The sequence below is a fragment of the Pleurodeles waltl genome, chromosome 1_2 (assembly GCF_031143425.1).
Source record: "Pleurodeles waltl isolate 20211129_DDA chromosome 1_2, aPleWal1.hap1.20221129, whole genome shotgun sequence".
In the NCBI taxonomy this organism is placed as follows: domain Eukaryota; kingdom Metazoa; phylum Chordata; class Amphibia; order Caudata; family Salamandridae; genus Pleurodeles; species Pleurodeles waltl.
In genome coordinates this window covers 1,141,173,913-1,141,188,065 of record NC_090437.1, presented here as the reverse complement: position 1 = coordinate 1,141,188,065, position 14,153 = coordinate 1,141,173,913, and positions in this window count along the sequence as shown.

The following is a 14,153-nucleotide window of genomic DNA, read 5'->3' as shown; positions in this document are numbered from 1 at the left end:
GATGCAAGGTGGTTTCACACATCCAAAGATGACTTTAATTCCAATATTTTGATGCTTGGTGGATCTAGCGGCAAAATATAAATATGGAGGTAGGTTTGTGCTGAATTAGCCTAAAAAAATGATGCTAATTCAGCGCAAAAAAATATAAATATGCCCCAATGTCCTTAAATCCAAAGGTATAACCTATATCTTCCACCTCGAAGTCCAAGTGAAAAGTGACCAGGAGATAGACAAAGCACCAGGAGGAGCCTGCTGGACAAGAGCAGGTGTTTGAGTCACTAGGGCACTTCCTTCCTGTTTCAAAAAAAAGAAGAAAGACTTCTCAAACTTAAAAAACAAGTTGAAGGGTTGATCGGAGAAGATCTACTGAAAAACATCTTTTGTCTAGATTTGGATGCATTTTGAGTAGAAAATCTACTCCATGTGCATTCATGCTCATGAGCGAGACTGTTTTGGCTACTATCACAGCCCGAAGCAGTGCAGGTAAACACAATGTCTTGCACTTGGGAGCAGCGCAAGCAAATGCAAAGTCTTGCACGCCCTCCCTAGCAGCCTGAGAGTATTGTGGTGCTCATGAGAGAGTCCAAAAACCAAATCTCACACACGCGAATGAACGCCTTTCCACACTGGATTGGGGAATTTGGGAACCCCACGCTACTCAGTGCAAAGTGCCCTAAATCTGCAAACTCTGCCGGCTTACTGGAGTTCTGCGGCTGAGTCTACAAAATTTCTTTTGAGAACCAAGTGCTATTAAGCCGCTTAAGTCCTTGCTTTCAAGTGCTAGATTTTGGCAGAAAAAAACATTGGAACATTTTACCAGACTGACCAGGGAAAAGGAAGTTTACTGCTGGGAAAAAGTTTTGTATTTGGTTTTTGTTGCAGGGAACACAGAAGACCTCACACATGACAGACCTGCAGCAGTCAGGACCAGGTTGGATGGAAGGGACAAACCCTATCAAAACATACATGTCACACTAATGTCCTACACTAAAGTTTATATCCTGGAACATCCGAGGGATGGGCTCAGCTACTAAGAGGCATAATATACATAGGTACCAGGGGAGGTAGGGGTTCAGTTGGCCCTTCTCCAGGAAATACACCTTATAGGAGTTGCGGTGGACCGATTGCGTCATAGGTGATGGGGCCAGTCATTTGCTACATCTTACTCTGCTCTTGTCCGGGGGTATTCATTTGGATTAGGGCAGGGACACCGTTTGAACCCACACACACCTCTACATACAAAGGAGGCTGCTATATGATTACTAAAGGGAGGCTACTGGGTCAGGACATCACACTGGGATATATTTAAGCCCTACACCATGACCAAGTGACTTTTCTCCAGACCCTCTCAACTGCACTGGCCCCACTGATATCAGACAACCTCCTGATAGGAGGAGACTTTAATTATGTAACTGATATTCTTCTGGACCACCCTCCACTCGATGGGTACCCCGGCACACAGGATAACAAATGGCTTTAGAGACTGGATGAGACGCTGGGAACTAGCTGATGTCTGGAGGGATTAACAAGGGGACACTCAAGATTATTCATTCTACTCACCTATCTACCAACTCCATACCAGAAAAATATATTTTCTGTGTTCTAAAGGTTTACCTATTCCATTGCCAACACTGAATATTTAGGACAAACCGAGTCTGATCATAGCCCTCTTCTGCTGGGTTTTCAACCAATCGAGATGCACCCCAGAATCCCAATGTGGCGACTTAATCGACAGCCCCTAGAAGATGGGTGTTTCTGGAAGTCCCTGGCCAAAACAATCTCAAATTATTTTAACAACAATCAAGGCTTGGCATCGACAGGCCTGATCAAATGGGAGGCATTTAATGTGGTGATTTATGGACACTGCTTGGGTAGCTCCATAGGGGCCCAGCGGGAACTTCACAACAAACTTCTATCCCTAGCATACTACATGAACGGAACAACGCTCAGGGCATGGACCCCGCTGCCCCGGGGGGGGGGGGGGGGGAGTGCTACAAGAGGCTCAAGAGCAATACATAACTATCCTAGAGTGGTTGCGCTGTCGCAACCACAAAATGTATATTGCTTGAGTGCACAGTGAAGACTGATGGCCAGGTTAACTACTAGAGTGGTTTATTAGACCGGAATCTTGGGTGCCCCAATTACTCATATAGACACCTCCACAGGTGACTCACTCTTCTCCCCGAAGAATATCAACTCTCTATTTAGGGAGTATTATGAGAACCTGCATAGTGACCCATGCTCAGTGTCACTGGAGTACCAGTTGACCTTTCTGCAAAGATTGACATTACGGACGCTTCCTCTGGAAATGCAAGAAGAACTTGGCGGACCGATGACAATACAGGAAATCAGTTTCACGACTAAAGAAATGGCATCGGGTAAGATACCGGAACCAGATGTGTTGCCCATGGAGTTCTACTCCTCCTTCTTAGAGGCTCTAACTTCCAAACTTGATGTAAGCCATGTATACAGAGTCCTTTCAACTGGAGCAATTGCCTGCCTCAGTTTTTGTTGCGGTTGTGATCCCACACCCTAAGACTTACACTCAAGAGGTGCAAACATCCGATATTAGACCCCTTTCCATGTTAACCAGGAATTTTCAAATACTTAGTAAGATTCTAGAACTTAGTCTCCTCCCACATACTGCAGCTCTAATCCACAAAGACCAAAATGAGTCCACCCCAGCTAGAAATACTACCTTCAATCTCAGGAGACTCTACCATGAACTTCATCACCCAGAGAACCCCTCTTCCCCACTCACAGTGCTGGTGTTAATAGACCTGGAAAAGGCCTTCCACACTGTTCACTGGAATTTTCTATTTGCTGTGATGAGATCAATGGGGTTGAGGGAACACTGGATTAGCTGGTTTTGACTACTTCACATGGCACTCACATCATGGGTCAGGACAGGAAAAGTTGTCTCACCTCAATATAGAATCCACTGAGGTACCAGGCAGAGGTGTCCTTTGTCACCCCTGCTGTTTGCTCTAGCCATAGAGCCACTTACCAAAAGTTTATACCTTGAAGAAGGGCTGATGATAGAAGGCCACAAAAACATCAACTCATTATACATTGACAGTCTCCTACCATACTTGTCTGAAGGAACTGCAGGTTCGACATGGGCTTTGTCCCTCCTCCAAAAATTTGAATTGGTCTCAGGCCTCCGAGTTAATAAGACCAAGACACACCTGTTTACCATATCTCTGGCAGCACAATGTCCTTGGGACCTCCCCTTGAACCTGGGGTGGTCGCAGTCCTCCCACAGGTATTTGGGTATCCAGCTCTTCCACTCGTTGGAGGACCTATGGGAGGGTAACCTCGGCAAAGTACTATGATCTCTCAACTCTTGCGAACCCTTCTGGCAGTCCTTCCAACTACCAATTATGGCCAGGATTGCTCTATCCAAAATGGTCTTGTTACCAAGACAGGTTTATGGTTGTGGTTGCATAGTCTTGGTTCTTCCAATTGAACAATCTCTTGAGAGACGTGATCCTAGATGGGGCCACAGGATGGTCTCCCTGAAACCCTTTAGTGCCAAATAGATGAAGGGGGCCTAGGGGCTCTGAACTTTGAACTATACTTCTTGGCCTCCCAACTTCAATGGGACATGCTCTGGCTTGATTTGGCACAACTGGAGGGGCTGGGTGAGATGGGACCCCTGGGGCTCCTTGCTGGCCTGACTACTCCGGTCAATGACCAGAATTCATAATCCAGGTGTACTCCTAAGGGTGGCCCTGCACTCCTGAAAGCATTGTATATGGAAGATGGCTGGGGTGCCATTGTATACCCCAGTGCTTCCCTTGGTGGACCTCCAGCATGGAGACATTCTGTCCTTTTTTGACCTGGACAACTGTCTTGACTGTAGAAGACTGCTTCGAAAAGGGGATTTTAACACCATTTGAAGGCTTGGGGCCCAACTATGGCTTACCACAAGGTCAAATTCTCCCCTATGAAGCATTGACCCATGTTTTTAGAGACATGGGGTCCAAAGGCAATGAAGAACCAGCAACCCATTACGGAGATAATGTGTCAATGCACTCAAACACGTGCTTTCTGAATTTGAATGGTGAAAAATACTACCATACCCCATAAAGTCTTGAGGAACACAGGGCTAAAACACACGCAATTCAATTACGTACACATGACCTATATGACCCTGCACAGACTCCAAGTGGTATACGGTGGAGAACTGTGCTGCTGTCCCAGATGCGACCATGTGGATACAAATTTCATCCATATGACCTGGGATTGCTGCAGAAAATGTCCCTTCTGGAATGCGGTGCTGGCCACACTGGAACACACCCTGGGCCACTCACTTCAGCCATCTCTAGGGGGCTGTTTGCTGGGATTATTTGACAGACTACCCAAACATAAAGTGGGCACTTGATTTCTTGATGTTGCCCTGGTGTTGGCCAAACAGTGAATCATCATGGCTTGGAAATACAGGGCAGGACCTGTAGTGGGGATCTGGATGAGTGACGACACTCAGTATGTTAGAGCTAAGGAGGGACCACTGCTCTGGGAAGAGGCTAGAGCGGCCAGGGGACTTCCGACAGCAGTACTCTGGTCTGAGATACTGGACTTATGGGAACGCCTGGAGGGGATTGGTACTGATGACTGAAACTGATCAGGAGAGCAACATGGATTAGGGTAAACACACCCCCTCATGGGATTCAGAAAAGGGGGACCTGCTGCTGAATCACACCAGGCTGGGCTACAAAACTGAACCCACAGCAGGGAGAACAGAGCTTGCTGCATAGACCCGATCTTCCTTGATACCCCAAGATACGACCCTACTGACACAAAGGCTCACCTTGTTAACAGGGGTGCAACAAATTTACTATTTCTCTCCTCCTAACTTTAGACAGGTCAGACCCCCCCCCACATGCTTATAAAAGGTTATTTCTTATTATCTTTTCATATTTGTGGCTCGGGTTGCTTCTCTTACACTGCCCCCCTCCCCCTATATGTTGACCAAGATATCCTACATTGCCAGACTAATTTTACACAGATGGTACTTAATTAGTAATGACTAAAGGTTTGATGTCTATGATAAATTAAAATTAATGCTGGAATGATGGTCTATAGAATTACTCAAATGCAATAAAAATATGTTTTAAAAAGTGCTGTGCAAATGTGCATGTATGACTCTTTAATCTGTAATCTAACAATATTCTAGATGAATGGTCAGGTTCTGCTACTGAAAGCAAAGGGTTATTCATTGAAGAGACACAGAGGGTTTGATCACTCCCTGGTACTTGGGTTTTCAGAGTATTTGTCTCACTGGTCCTTTAGCCTCAAGACTAATGGGGTATTGTGGTTGGATGTGTGGAGTTGATCTTATCAGAATAACGTGGTAGGGGGAATCTGTATCGCACCTTACATGGTTGTTGAACAGCCCAAATTGTGACATAAGCTTCTTTTACTGTGTGTGGAGCCAGGACTGAGAAAGAAGGCAAAATGACATCTTTCTCTCATCGGATCATGTGGAAAAATTCCGGTATCCAATCTTTTTCTGCAGATAATATTTAATAATTTAGTCTTTTTCAGAACATTACTTTAATGTTTCATTCTATGTCTCACTCAATCTGTATTCTTAATTTGTAGACCCTGTCAGGCGGGGAGACAAGCTTGTCTGCTGTCTTGACTTCAAGGAAGTCATTAGTCAGTGTCACATCCAGAAGATCTACTAGATTCTGGTGATGTATTGTGACTTCAGCTGTGCTGTCTAGCAGAGTCACTGCCCACCCCTTGTTCTTAAATTGTGTTTTCAATCTTTTTGGCATGTTTGGCCAAAATAGCCGTGACCATTTTCTTTTGAATTGGGGTATTTGTTGAGTAAATTTCTCTTCCTTTTTCATAAAAGTTTCTGATGGACGTTGTGAGTCCTTTTTTAGGCTTTGCATAATCATTGCAGTGTTCTAATCACTGTCCTCTGTCACTCCGTTTACCTGGTGTGTCCGGCAAGGGACGAGATGGATAATTGTCAGTATTTGGGTATCTGACAGGCATCATTAAAATGTCCATATTTCTAAGATTGTATTTTTTTTCTGAGGTCTCTGATTGTGAACATTCTCTTTGGCTTCTTCAACATTTACGTGGCTTTTGTTTATCCCTGTGCTTTTTAGAGCTCTCTTGTGCCTGCTGAATACCTTCCTATCCGGAAGTACTCTGTAAATATGGTTTAGTTAGTTTGGCCCTCAGACTATCCCAACGTATACTAGTATAAGTTTCAGAAATGATCTTTGGCAGCTTGCATTCCTGTTCCCATTGGGAAAGCTCCCAGAGTTGCTGGCGGATTGCCAATGCTGCTGGAGAAGTGCAAAGTAGAGTGGCGTAGATTTCAGTGGCAGAAAATGCAGAGTAGAATTTCAGAGTGCAATGGAGAAGAATGGAGCAGAGTGGCATAGAGAGCAGTGGTTTAGAGTACAGTGAAGCAGAGTAGAGTGCAGTGGCATAGAGTACAGTGACATAGTGTGCAGTTGTGGAGAGTGCATTTGCATAGTGTGCAACAGTTAATATTAGAGTGGGATAAATTGCATTGGCATAGAATGGAGTAGAGTAACGTAGAGTGCAGTGGCATAGAGTAGATTGTTTCAGAGTAGAGTGAAGTGGCATTGAGTGGAATGATGCAGGGTAGAGTGGAGTTGGGTAGAGTGGAAAAGAGTGCAATGGTGTAGAGTAGTACATGGTTCAGTAGCATAGAGTGCAGTGGTGTAGTGTAGATTAGAGTGGTGCACAGTGGATTAGCATAGCGTGCCGGGGCATAGAGTTCAATGGTACAAAGTAAAGTGTATTGGCATAGAGTCTATTGGCATATAGTGCAGTGGCACAGAGTGCAGTGTTGCAGAGTGTCATAGAGCACAGTGGAGTATAGTGGAGTTGTGCAGAGTAGATTGGTGTGGACTACATTGGAGTGGTGTAGAGCGCAGTGGCAAAAAGTGCAGTGGTGTAGAGCAGAGTGACAAAGAGTGTATTGACATACAGAAGTGTGGTACAGAGTAGAGAGGTGTAGTGTGAACTGACACAGAGAGCAGTGGCATAGAGTGGAGAGGTGCAGACTGTAGTGGCATGAAGTGGTGTAAAGTGGAGTGGTGCAGAGTAGAGTGTAGCATGTGGAGTGGTGCAGAGTAGTGTGCAGTGATGTAGAGTGGAGCATTCCTGATGTGGTATTACACTGTCATTACAGACAACACATTTTCAATTGAAATGACCATTACATTTGCACAGGCATGAAGCTTACTAATAAAACTATGCAGTGCACAGATAGAAATGCGTAGAAATTGCATCACCTAGTTTGATTCATTTTGATCATATTAAAGTATTTGTTTACAACACACTTCAGACATAACACAATTGTGCTTCATTTGTGCCTTCATAATGCTGATATATTCTGAAATACTTATACAGTTTATTTAAATGTTGTTGTGTGCTAGAAAAAAAACGTTTTCATACCCCAACTATCCTGCAATATTGTTACATAAATCCTCTCACTTTGAAGTCAGTGAAAGAAAAGTACCCCCCCACACACTGAAGAAAGCACCTGGCATTTTATCTTGATCTTTGAATGGCCAGAAAATGTGACAAGATGAGAACAAGATGTCATGTGGTAGAAAAAACTCTTTTGTACCCAAAGTACCTAGCAAGACTGTCACATGAATCCTTTCACTTTGAAGTCACAGAAAGAAAAGTAAATAAGTGCCCTCGAATGACAGTGTCTGACAGTTGATCTTGGTCTTTGAATGTAAAGCAGATGTGATGAGAGTATAACAAGAATTACAGGCCTGTTTACAGAATGGGAGCTCTTGGAAGGATACTGGAAAATAACGTTTTGGCATCAGGAGTGGTGAAGGGAACCTGGAGAGCCTAAGCCAGCAAATGTAAAGCAAGAAAATGTGAGATAAAAACCACAAAGCCAATGGCAAGCAGCTGGCAAAATGCATTCAACTTTCTGAAACTTCTCAAGATGTCTTTCGCATACCAGACAGGTGTGCTGTCTAGTAGGATGCAACCAAACAATGAGTGAGCCTTTAAGCTTTACACCAGTGACACAGGTGAAAGAAGACTCGTTGACTCCTACTGGTCACTACACAGTATGCTGCCACCACCACTCTCATGCTGCTTAAATTCTGGTAAAGGCAGTAGTTTCCCACCACTACGAAAGGAGCACTTTGGGCACCCCTCCCGGTCCAACAAGACAGCAATTTATTAGACAGACCTATGTCATGGTGCAGGCGCATGTCCTGTGTTTACCTATGACAACAATAATCAGTATTAGGGATCCAGATCAATACAGTTGTGCACTCAGGGCAGTGGTGCAAGTCCATTACCAATCAGAGGACTTTTCCGTTCCAACATCCCCAGAGTGGGGAATGAATTGCAGACCTGGGAATATAAGGTCTTCATTAATGCTGGGGTATTCCTGAATGAAGGAACGTTACCATGGATATTTGTAATAATCTCTGAACATGTGGAAAATTTCAGCAGACCCGCACACTGCTTTACATTTTTCTTCAAACTCAGAATCGCCTGGAGTTGTATCCATTACATACCCTTCACAAGGATCTCTGTATACATTAGCCTATAGGTTGAAGACCTTGGGCTAATGAGAAGTCTGGGACATAGTCAGTTTCCTTCTGATCTTATGAGCTTCTTTCATGTTACAGAGACACGCAGTTCTGAACTTTCATATGCATGATGATAAACTGTAATCAGGAAAGAGAAATGGCATTTAAAAGTAAATAAAAAGGAAAATAAATGAAAAGTTGAGCAGAATGTTTAAACTGTTCTATATTATGGAACAATGTAATGGTAATGTCACTTGTATTTTCAATACATAATGCAAAGCTGTCCCCAATTACACGCTGACTAGCTCGACTAATAAACATAAATATTTGTAAAAGACTGTTGTATAGTGGTATAAGTCGAACACAATGCTTGACAACAGTAGCTGCAAACGTCCGAGGTCAATAGCCTTTTTTAAATACCTTAAAGTAAAATAATTAAGTTTACCATTTAGAAAAAAAACACGTAGTCATGCTCCCCTAGAGTAATGTAACGTAGGTCATGGCGTGCATGATGGCTCTATATAATAAGCCAATGGCGGAGGGGGTAGGGCCCCGAACGCTTTCATTCAGATGCTTCTCTGACCTCGTCCTTTTGTGGTTCTCTTATCTGAATACATATCAACTTCCTCCGCGAAAAATGCGTGCATATCTTTCAGAACAGTTAGATGGGAGCTAACGTTTCTTCCTTTGTCACGAGAAACCACTTCTATACCAGAATGCAGTTGGCTACGAGTACATGAAAAGGCAGCGCTGTACCGAGAGTTGGGGGGGAGTTTGTTTTGAAAAGCGCAGGATCACCTTGCTGATTCTAGAATGACGTGATAAACTAAGTAGGACAAATAGTCAGTGATCTGAAGCAGCTTTGGAAGTAACATTCTCAGTAGTGGCACCCACAACCTGTATGAAGATTACACTGGGTTTGGCATTATGCCATGATCTGCATTTGCACTGTTTTCATAAGTAAAGCCCCAGTATATACCAATAACGGTTTAACTAATAAAGCCCTAACTAAGAATCTCGATTCTGTTAAGTAATTATTGGCGCCGGTATCTGTGAATAAAGGAACCGCCGAGGAAAAAAGTTAAAGGACGAAAGAGTGAATCCTGAAAGATGCTACTGCGCCTGGGATGCGCAATAAACAGAAAAGAAAGATGTTAGTGTGAGAAAGTAGCCTCTTTCTAGCCTTGTTACCCCCACTTTTGGCCTGTTTGTGAGTGTATGTCAGGGTGTTTTCACTGTCTCACTGGGATCCTGCTAGCCAGGGCCCAGTGCTCATAGTGAAAACCCTATGTTTTCAGTGTGTTTGTTATGTGTCACTGGGACCCTGCTAGTCAGGACCCCAGTGCTCATGAGTTTGTGACCTATAGGTATGTGTTCCCTGTGTGATGCTTAACTGTCTCACTGAGGCTCTGCTAACCAGAACCTCAGTGGTTATGCTCTCTCATTTCTTTCAAATTGTCACTAACAGGCTAGTGACCAATTTTACCAATTTACATTGGCTTACTGGAACACCCTTATAATTCCCTAGTATATGGTACTGAGGTACCCAGGGTATTGGGGTTCCAGGAGATCCCTATGGGCTGCAGCATTTCTTTTGCCACCCATAGGGAGCTCTGACAATTCTTACACAGGCCTGCCACTGCAGCCTGAGTGAAATAACGTCCACGTTATTTCACAGCCATTTTACACTGCACTTAAGTAACTTATAAGTCACCTATATGTCTAACCTTTACCTGGTAAAGGTTAGGTGCAAAGTTACTTAGTGTGAGGGCACCCTGGCACTAGCCAAGGTGCCCCCACATTGTTCAGGGCCAATTCCCCGGACTTTGTGAGTGCGGGGACACCATTACACGCGTGCACTACATATAGGCCACTACCTATATGTAGCTTCACAATGGTAACTCCGAATATGGCCATGTAACATGTCTATGATCATGGAATTGCCCCCTCTATGCCATCCTGGCATAGTTGGCACAATCCCATGATCCCAGTGGTCTGTAGCACAGACCCTGGTACTGCCAAACTGCCTTTCCTGGGGTTTCACTGCAGCTGCTGCTGCTGCCAACCCCTCAGACAGGTTTCTGCCCTCCTGGGGTCCAGCCAGGCTTGGCCCAGGATGGCAGAACAAAGGACTTCCTCTGAGAGAGGGTGTTACACCCTCTCCCTTTGGAAAATGGTGTGAAGGCAGGGGAGGAGTAGCCTCCCCCAGCCTCTGGAAATGCTTTCATGGGCACACATGGTGCCCATTTCTGCATAAGCCAGTCTACACCAGTTCAGGGACCCCTTAGCCCTGCTCTGGTGCGAAACTGGACAAAGGAAAGGGGAGTGACCACTCCCCTGACCTGCACCTCCCCTGGTGTTGCTAGCCTATCCTCTCTCCTAGGTAGCCAAACCCTCTTTTCTGGCTATTTAGGGTCTCTGTCTCTTGGGATTCCTTAGATAACGAATGCAAGAGCTCATCCGAGTTCCTCTGCATCTCTCTCTTCACCTTCTGCCAAGGAATCGACTGCTGACCGCGCTGGAAGCCTGCAAAACTGCAACATAGTAGCAAAGACGACTACTGCAACTCTGTAACGCTGATCCAGCCGCCTTCTCGACTGCTTTCCTGGTGGTGCATGCTGTGGGGGTAGTCTGCCTCCTCTCTGCACTAGAAGCTCCGAAGAAATCTCCCGTGGGTCGACGGAATCGTCCCCCTGCAACCGCAGGCACCAAAGAACTGCATCACCGGTACCTTGGGTCTCCTCTCAGCACGACGAGCGAGGTCCCTTGAATCCAGCAACTCTGTCCAAGTGACTCCCACAGTCCAGTGACTCTTCAGTCCATGTTTGGTGGAGGTAAGTCCTTGCCTCCCCACGCCAGACTGCATTGCTGGGAACCGCGACTTTTGCAGCTACTCCGGCCTCCGTGCACTTCCGGCGGAAATCCTTTGTGCACAGTCCAGCCTGGGTCCACGGCACTCTAACCTCCATTGCACGACCTCCTAAGTTGTTCTCCGGCGACGTGGGACTCCTTTGTGCGACTTCGGGTGAGCACCGTTTCACATATCCTCGTAGTGCCTGTTTCTGGCACTTCTCCGGGTGCTGCCTGCTACTGAGAGGGCTTCTTGTCTTGCTCGACGCCCCCTCTGTCCCCTGATGCAATTTGCGAAATCCTGGTCCCTCCTGGGCCACAGCAGCATCCAAAAACACCAACCGCACAATTTGCAGCTAGCAAGGCTTGTTGGCGGTCTTTCGGCGGGAAAACACTTCTGCGCGACTCTCCACGGCGTGGGGGATCCGTCCTCCAAAGGGGAAGTCTCTAGCCCTTGTCGTTGTTGCAGAAACCTACGCTTCTACTGTCCAGTAGCAGCATCTTTGCACCCACAGCTGGCATTTCCTGGGCATCTGCCCATCTCCGACTTGCTTGTGACTTTTGGACTTGGTCCCCTTGTTCCACAGGTACCCTCGACTGGAAATCCATCGTTGTTGCATTATTGGTTTGTGTCTTTCCTGCAGAACCCCCCTATCACAACTTCTATGTCCTTTGGGGCACTTTAGTGCACTTTGCACTCACTTTTCAGGGTCTTGGGGTGGGCTATATTTCTAACCCTTACTATTTTCTAATAGTCCCAGCGACCCTCTACAAGGTCACATAGGTTTGGGGTCCATTCGTGGTTCGCATTCCACTTTTGGAGTATATGGTTTGTGTTGCCCCTATCCCTATGTGTCTCCATTGCATCCTATTATAACTATATATTGTTTGCACTGTTTACTCTAATACTATTACTGCATATTTTGGTATTGTGTACATATATCTTGTGTATATTTGCTATCCTCATACTGAGGGTACTCACTGAGATACTTTTGGCATATTGTCATAAAAATAAAGTACCTTTATTTTTAGTATATCTGTGTATTGTGTTTTCTTATGATATTGTGCATATGACACTAAGTGGTACTGTAGGAGCTTCACTCGTCTCCTAGTTCAGCCTAAGCTGCTCTGCTAAGCTACCATTATCTATCAGCCTATGCTGCTAGACACCCTATACACTAATAAGGGATAACTGGGCCTGGTGCAAGGTGCAAGTACCCCTAGGTACTCACTACAAGCCAGTCCAGCCTCCTACAGTTAGTGATGAAAATCGGTGAAAGACAAATGGGATGTTTGATGATTAAGAACAAAGCACTCATTATTAGAAAAAAGGGCATCAGGGATAGAGATTGGTATTCCTTTCACTCACAGCTGCAAACTAGCCACATTTCTGTCTTTAAATCTCATTCCATTGAAACATTCACATGAGAAAGTAGAAACGGAAATGAAGAGATGACAGCGTAGCTGCCAAAATTTGGCAAACCTGTGTATATGTATGTTAGCACATTAAATTGAAATATTTGAGGGGTCTCTCTACAAACTGCATTTTGTAGTATCTTTAATACTACTAATATACTACAAAATGCTACTCACAAACCTATATGCAAAGCTCCACTTCCTCATGCTCATAGCTTTTCCTGAGCAGAGACCTGCGCCCTATCTGTGGCGTCTCCATACATTTAAGTACACTTTTTAATAGTAAATGTGAGAGGGACAAGAAGAAATGTTTGGAACATGGGGAGGAGTAAAGGGACAGGTAAGGAGGGGGTTGGGAGACCTTTGGGGGTCTCTGGGAGGGATCTCCACCCACCCATCCACCCACAAAGGAGAAATACCATTCCTATTAAAGGCTCCACTTCTAAAGTTAGGAGAGCTAAAAAGGGCCCAAACAGTTGTAAATATATTACATTTCAGAGCTGTAATAAGTCCAACATCACACATGACCAACCACTAATACTGCAACACCCTCCCAGAGAAAACTATGGAGGAAGGGTCTTAAAGTAAAACTGCATAACAAATAATCTTCAATTACATTAATTTATTTTAAATAGTTGCAAATACAAAATTAATTTAATGTTAAAAAGTAGTCTATAAATAAATTATTTTATATTTTACCATCTTTTAACAACGTTTGTGAGTTTAAAAAATAATGTAGCAATCACTTTTAATGAAATTAGTTTTAATTCATTCTATGCTTCACTTCTAAAAATATAATAAAATACGTAGCTATTTTTACTTCAGGTGGGATTTTTTTTTTTACAATTTCAAATCCAGAGAAATAATTTTAAACTATTTTAATATATTAAAAACGAATAACATGGTAAATGTAAGTTATTAATGAGGTACTGTTTTATTTTGTTTTACATTTATAATAAAAATGTAACACTAATTTACATTGATTTTTAACATGAAAATATATTTCCAATTTTTTTTTGTATAAATGAACTTTAAGTTTGCCCTATATGTTAACAGAGGGAGATCACCACCGAGAGGTCTCTCCATGGTCAAGTATAGGCAACATTTTAAATGTTTATTTAATTTTTAAGAAATAGGTTATTAAAATATGTGAAAATAAAAGAATCAAAAGAAAGAAATATGTGGTCTTTTCAGATGGGGTTTTAATATAAGTCCCTAGCTCATTGTTTTCAGTAGGAGAGTGTTGCAGTGTCAGAGCTACCAACACTTAAGTATCAGTGGTTGGGCATGTGTGGTGCTAGACTTACTGCTGCTCCTTTT